This window comes from Octodon degus, unplaced genomic scaffold, assembly GCF_000260255.1.
Source record: "Octodon degus isolate 3935 unplaced genomic scaffold, OctDeg1.0 scaffold00253, whole genome shotgun sequence".
Taxonomy (NCBI): domain Eukaryota; kingdom Metazoa; phylum Chordata; class Mammalia; order Rodentia; family Octodontidae; genus Octodon; species Octodon degus.
Window position 1 is genome coordinate 2,140,453 of NW_004524829.1, and position 8,072 is coordinate 2,148,524.

Here is an 8,072-nt window from a genome sequence, read left to right on the forward strand (position 1 = left end):
GAAGAAGAAGAAGAAGAAGAAGAAGAAGAAGAAGAAGAAGAAGAAGAAGAAGAAGAAGAAGAAGAAGAAGAAGAAGAAGAAGAAGAAGAAGAAGAGGAATCTGATTTTGCCTTATCCAACCTGTAAAGGCTGTTTTCATTCCTTGGCATATAACCCTTTCTTCACATCACACAATACCTTCCTTCCATCATTTTATTTCTAAAATCCCTGTGATCACATGCATGTCTCTTATAAAGATCACATGATTACATCACTCCCAATGGGCTAATGCAGGATATTCATTTCTTATTTCAAGATCCTTAAGCTAATCATGTTTGCAAATTCCCTTTACTTCCTAAGCTGATACTCACAGGCTCATAGAGTCATGGCATAAACATAGAGTTTAGTCTAACAGTCCTTTAGGGTCTAATTTTCCTTCTCTGGATCCAACTGCATGCCTTCAAAAGTAGATCTCAGTGTAACTTTAACACCACTTTGTTCACTAATGAGCAAGATCTAAACAGTTCTGCTCACTAAAATCTGCTCCCCAGCATCAGGATTCAGTCCTTTGTAGGAGCACTGTCATCTTCTTGCCTACATAGTTTGAAACCTTACAGTTATTTTTAAAACTTCCATCCTTTCTTTATCACCATGTACTTTGTCTTCCAAGGCACTGCTTTTGAAGTGCTTCCCGACTCAGCCCTTTGCTCCTTTTAGCCTTTACCTAGCTCCCACTCGGGACAATAGAGCATCTTGGTGCAAAGGGAATAAGCTATTATATAGAGTTGGTCAGTGAGAATTCTACCCATTAACTGCTATTTTCAAAAATCTGATGGGTATTCTTAGGACCATTGCCTTAACCATCTTGTTTATATAAATGTGTGGTTTTGCCCCTGCCATATTTCCTAACTTTTCTACTTTCTCTCTCTTCATTGTTTAATCCTTAAATAATGGAATTCTTTCCATTTAACTATGCTATACCTTTCAATTTTTATTTCTTCTTTTGAATTCTTACCCTAGGAAGACAATATGATGTACAGCTACTTTCTCTTAGTTCAATGAGAAGAAAGATTTGTACTAATATTGTTTAGACCAGAGATTGTGTCTGTATCTTGTACTGTGAATTACTACTACAAAGACAACAATATGCAATGTATTAATTATTGTAACTATCCTACTAATCTGTTTTGAAACTGTCTCATTGCTATTTCTCCCTCATTAAAATTAATAAAAAAATAAAAAAGTGAATAAGAGTTTAGTTAAATGCCTAGCTTCTGCTCTAACCTACACAGGTGCACCATTATTGAGGCCCAACAGCTCTTTAAAATTTTTTCACCTGTTCACATCTCGTGTGATGCTCCCAGGGTAAGGATGGCTGAGTGTTCTTCTGCTCCCCTCAGTTTTCACTTGCTGACAGATAAGTCAGTACTCAACTCCACCCAAGCCCCTTTTAGCAGATAGTTTTATTTCTACTATTGAAAGAATCATCCAAAATATTTTTTCTCAAGCAAACTTGTTTTAGTGAACTTTAGATGCTATGTGCAGGGAACACTTTGATGACCCAATTCCACCAATCCTCAGAAGGCAGTATTAGATAAGCAAGGGGTGAAGAGGTAATTTAACTATGTCTTGCTGGAGTGACTTCTCTTTCCTAAGTTCAGAAATTGGTTAATGACAGAAACTGTGATAAATAGCTTATGCTAAGTGGTATTAAATACATAATAATGCTAAATAGAAATTATATTTAAAAAATTTAAATACAATGTTTGTAAAGAAGCTGTCCTAAGAATTTAAGTAAATTTCTAAGAGCTACAAGGTATTTGCGATGGATACTAAAACATCCATTTGCAGACAAACTATTTTGGGAAATTGGGCTCATTCTACTTCTTCTCATCCAGCTATATTTTACATTCGCTACCAAAAAATTGGCTTTGAATTTTTTATGACCTCAACAATTTAAAGTAGTCTATATTCTCTCTGAACCATCTGTAAAGTTTGGCTTCGAGGTAGCTTTGCTGTGAGCTTCCTGATGCACAAACACACACCTTCATGGGTTTATGCATCAGGAGGAAGCAACACATGCAACATAGGTTTCCTTAGATTGGGATATTAGGTGTTCTTCATAGTTGATTAACCAAGCAAAAAAAATTTAAGGGGTTTAGAGCAGCAGTATTGCCTTCTGCAATCTCATTTATTAAATTCCTTGATACTTTCTTAAGTACTTGTAAGCCCTGAAATGATTCATAGATCTTTAGAATGAGAGATAAGAATAGAACTTTTAAAATCTCGCCCCATATGTTCCTTAGCCTTATCAATAAACAGAATTCTCTTGCTGTACTGTACTGTATCACTGCTGGGGGAATCAAAACTATGGAAAACAGGGATATGAGGAAAGTAGGATATGACAGCTACTAAGAGACATGTGACTGCTGACTTAGCGGAGTCTGAGAAAAGAAAAACAACAGATGGGTGGAGGAGGAAGTCAAACTCAAAGCTGCTCCTTCACATGCTTAGGGTTAAGTCATAAGTGGAAGATTGTATAGATATATCTATATAACTGAGGAGCCTGAGAATATTAAAGCAAGTCTGGTTTCTCAGCTATGAGCTAACACTAGTGAAGGTAGCCCCAGTCCTACATAAGACATACAAAAGATATAAAAGACCTTCCCTCCTCTTGGTGAAATGCTAAAGTGTTTATGGAGATTTATATCCATTTGGTTTGAAGAAACAAAATTTTGAGAATTAATTACCAAAAATAGGAAATCAAGCTCATTACTACAGATGCAGGCAACTACAGATTACCCCAAGTGGTCAACACTCACAAGGATATTCCAGCAAGTTGTGAAACTTTTATAGGACCCTGAGGATCTTCTTCCCATCACCATGAAGTCACTTAAGGTCTCCCATGTATGTGAGTAGAACTGGGAGGCAGGGGACAATAAAATTCACTGAGAGGACAATAAAATTCACTAAGCATTGCTGCCCCCCCCCCCGCAAGATATAGTAAGTATAAAGCAACTGGTGAAGCCCTTCATTACTATTTGGAAAATTTAAGTATCACCCCATACTTTTATGCTTTCAGTCACCATCCAGTGAAGTAGGAGATTAGGAGAAAGATCATATCAGCCATAGAAAATGAAAAAGCTATGCACAATTATTATAAGTCTGAAAAGTAGGGTTTTGAAGCTTTCTACTTCTCTATATTGCTATCAATATTGATAGATATACATATATACAATTTTATTTATGAAATTTTCTGTACTCAAAGTTAAAATGGTGTGCATCACAGATATATATTTAATAAATATTTTATAAGTGATTTTAGTTAATTCCATCACTGACCTGTGCTAAGAAGTTAGAAATGCCAACATTTCACATCCTAAGGCCCTTTCTAACATCAAAGAAAGAGCATGGTGAGTGGGGTAATTTTCAATGAAACACCTAAGTTTATTCATAAAAGTGTGCATATTCGGTATCCTTGAGATTCAGGACTGCCTATCTGTTCTACCTGCTATAACAAAACACCATGGACTGAATGTCTTAGAAATACAGAACTTTACTTCTCACAGTTCATTGTGCGGGAAACTCAAGTCAAGGTGCTGGCAAATTCAGGGTCTGTTGAGAGCCCCCTTCCTGGTCCATGACCGTCTTCTCAACTTACTCTTACATGGTGGAAGAAGAAAGGGAGCTCTGTGGGGTTTCTTTCATGAGGATGTTGGTCCCAGGCATGAACATTCCACTTTCCTGACCTGATTCTCTCCTAAAGATCCTGCACCTATGAATGTCACTACATTAGGCTGATTAGGCTTCAACCCTGATGAATTTTGAGGAAACACAGTCAGTCTCCAATTGCTCCCTTCAAGTTCTCAGACCCAATGAGTTATGCAAGACCTAAACTCAACTTTAGAGGGTGGATGAGGTTTACAGTGGCAGTCTTCCATGAGAAAAAAAAAGGTGTGTATAGCGGAGCCATTGAAATGTCTCACAAGGGTTGCTAAATGCCCAAGGGAGGTGTTTTGAATGATCTTGTCCTACTGGCATGATAGCGTCACCCTGTGGGTATGTGGAGCTCAAAGAAATGATTTAGAAGGCATGCAAGATTCTTCCACATGAGAACTGTGAGTTCATTAAGAAGATTCAGGGGCCGGGGAGATGGCTCAGTGGAATAAGTGCTTCCCAGGCAAGCACAAGGGCCTGAGTTCAATCCCTGGTTCCACTAAAAAAAAAGAGAGAGAGAGAGAGAGAGAGAGAGAGAGAGAGAGAGAGAGAGAGAGAGAGAAAAGAAAGCTGTTCTAAGAAGATTCAGTAAAAAGACTCTTCTCTCCTCACAACCACAACTGGAGAGGAAGAAGGAAGACAGGGGAAAGGGAGGAAAATGGAGGTCATTCAGGGCGGACCACCCAGCCCATCCTTTTCTCTCCCACAGATACCACAGCCACAGGCCTGGCCACCCAGGCAGGAGTGGGAGACAGAGGGTATTAGGACTGAGATGGGAAGCTTTACATAAACAGAGCTGATTCTTAAGAACCAAAATGAATCATTTTTAAAAACCAAAAGGACTGAACAGTCACAGAATCAAACTCAGATGCCATTAAATATCCCTGCTGCCAAGAATAGAGAATGTGGTTGGCAAGGTAATTAGAAAAACTAAAAACTGTTTCATGTTTGTCCCACAAGAAAGTTTAGGTTCCTCAGCAAACTGGCTTTATGAGGCTCATGACTCCTACATCTTTTGCTTACTTTGAAAACTGAATAAAGGTGATCGTTGCAAGAGCTTGTGCCTAGCTATATGCACTCGGTAAACACTAACACACTTCTTCCCTTCATACTTCTTTTTATCTTCCCATACACTTCTACAGACATAAAGTTATTTACATAAAAGTTTTAGTATAAAATTATATATTGGTACATGTGTGTATGTGGTTAGATAAAGTTGCACTTCCCCCTCATATTCTCCTCTTTTTTTTAGAGACAAGAATTCTCCTCTCTATCTTGACCCAGAGACAGCATTGGTCCACAGTTGTTTTACAAAAAGCCAAGGATCATGGAGCATTCTACTCTCCTCTTGCAATAAAGTGCAATTTGAAATCTGAAATTGGCAAGGAATACTGTCTTTTAAAAGATAGTAAGAGAACAACTAGACAGACTATAGTAAATATGCTGGAATGACCTTGGAGAATGAAGACTTTATTCTCTTCCTTAATGGTTTTTACTTTCTCTGTCCTTCCTTTCTTCCTCTTCTCTCTCCCTAAGTTCAACATATTGAACTTGAATATGTCAGATCTGTATACATAATCACCAGATGGACACATACAATTGTTGCAGTAAGAAAGTCACCATACTCTAATGTACAGCAATTTAAAAAATCATACTTGAGGGCCGCCCAAATACTTCAGTGGATTAAAGCAACTGCAAGCAGGTGCAGGGGCCAGGGGTTCGATCCCCAGACCTTCTGTGCTGGCCCAGCCCCTGGAACCCCCAGGATGTGCTGAGGTCGCAACTGAGACTGGGTGTGGTGGTGCATGCCTGTAATCCCAGCTCTTGGGAGGCTATAAACAGGTGGATCACTACAAGTGTGATCTAGTAGTGAGACCCTGAACACCGTGTTGACCCTTTCCCTAAAATAAATAAATAAATAAATAAATAAATAAATAAAAAAATAAAAAATCATACTTGGAAAGGAAGAGAAAAGTGTGAGGGAACCCGTAACCTAAGAGACATCAGATTTGATTTTCAGAATACATGAAAGACACTTGAGAAATTTACCTACCAAGTCCAATATATATCCTTCTTTCTTTTCTTCTTCCCTTCCTCTACTCCATTGCTTTTTCTCTGAGCATTAACAGGTGAGTTTTGTGCAAGTGAAATCTCACAGAGAAATCCAGTAGGAAAAGAATATAAGAAAAAAATGTGTTCTGATTAAGGCAGAGATGAGGGGTTCAGAGCTCTCTTCGGTCCAAATTGTAGCAATTTTTAAATAGCATGGTGGATAAGTAAAAATAGTCTTCCAAAATCTCACTCAATAAACCTTTCAGCACCTCAGTAAAGCAAAGAGGTTTGCTGGCAATGGAGACGGGAGTAGACCCCGATAGGGTGACTTCGCACCAAGTCAGGGTGACCAAGCTGGAAATGTTCTTCCCAGCATTCTCTTCTCTATGTTTTTCTGGGCTGGAGAAAGCCACAGGAAATTTGTATGAGGTTTGTGAGGTGAACACAAAGCATCAGGCTTGTTCAGGATGGAGAGTTTGAAGCGCCTGTTCGTGGTCACGCATGCTTCCCTGAACTTGCGGGTCCTTCAGCAGCTGCACTGGCTGGCTATGCAACTCCAGGACGAAGGGTTCCAATAGAGATGCCATATCCTTGAAATCAGTTGCTCAGACAAGCAAGAGAAAGATGTGAGTTTCAATAAGCCCTTCCTCTCTTACAAGTCAGGCCTTCCATTCATTTCCAATCATTTTCTCATATTCAAGGCCCCACACCACAGCAGAAGCCACTGATGTGTGTGGCTCACTCCCATGATGAAGTAAGGAGGAAACCTCACCGTGAATCCCTTCTTCCATGCCCACCTAGATGCTCCTCTTCTCTGACAGAAGCCCAAATAGTGCCTTCACTCTGAGATGCTATAAAGGCAGGCATTCACCTCCTCCATTCTTGGCAGGCTGATTTCAGAAAGATAGTGAATCTACCAGGTGGGAGCATTGACCGGGAAAAAGATTTCAGTTTAAGGATTTGAGACCTCTTCATACTGATGTAGGAGTCTCAGACTCCAAAATAAAAATATAGATGTGAAGAGAAAAGCCATCAGTGTGCTAGGGGCAAATATGAAGCAAAAATGTTGGCAGTAAAATTCTAGGGTCCACCCAGAGTTAGGTGCAGAGACACATAGAAATCAAAGTAGGAGATGAAGACGTTGGTGCAAGTCTGGGGAGTGCAGTGTCATGAAAGCTATGGAGGTCAGTGTCAGGAGGAAAGGCTCAGAAGCTCAGAAGCTCAGAAAGCAGATGAGAGGTTGAGGGGTGTGGTCAGTGGCACATGCAACAGGAAGGAACGGTGTGTGGAGCAGCCCCTGGCTGACAGCAGATGCTCTGGCGGTGGGAGCCGGTGTCTGCAATCAGCCTAACTGAACCTACACCCGTTAAAGGGTCAGAGTGGAGACTGCTCTGAATTTCCCACCTCTGGTGCCAAGTTCTTACTGTTTACCATAGTGATTTATCCAAGAAATCTCACTTTCTTTGCTCACAATGACGGAAATGCAAAAACATTTGCCATGGAAGTGGTGATACAGGGAACAAATAACTGCACTGTGCACTCAGGAAATGTCATTTTCCTGATGTCACATTCAGTATGTTATACGCCACCAGTTATTTCATTAATTTACTCCATCCAAAATAGTCCTAATTAGGCATACTCTACATCATTGATCACTCTCTTCTGTGGCCCCATAATCTCCTTGATCAGAAAATTTGGTACACGACTGAGTTATACAATGTTACAGTACAGGTTCTCCTGTTTCCTGAGTCCTTACTGACCTTGAAAGGCTAGGGCCAAAATGATGACTTTCCTTGTAGTCCTTCTTTTTCTCTAATTTGGTCCACAAACTTAGGTTGTTAACCCTGCAGAAGAGAAGCTTATTATTACCCTACAACATAGGTAGTTGAGCTTAGCCTCACTATCTGTCTGAATATCAAACATCTTAGGCATAACATGGAACAGGTATTTTCCATCAAGTATTGATATGCTAAACCTCTAGTCCCTCCAGAATATGAAGAAAAACAATTTAAAAGATAAAAAAATTAAAAATAAGAATAAGCATTTACATATTTTTACACAAAAATTTAGAAATCTAACAATATATAGCCTTGTAGCAGGACAGTCCTGTGACTTTTTTTGTCTCATGTTTTCATTTATTAAAACCTTTACTTGACAGACAATATGGCAATAATTGGTATGTCATGACAAGCAGTACATAATTGGAAGACCAGAATGACAGGCATTCCAAGCATGACCCTACCATTACATATTGCTTTCTTCAGTGTAGTTGCTTTGTTCACAATTATCAGCATATATAGTCAGGATGAGAAACCTACCAATTA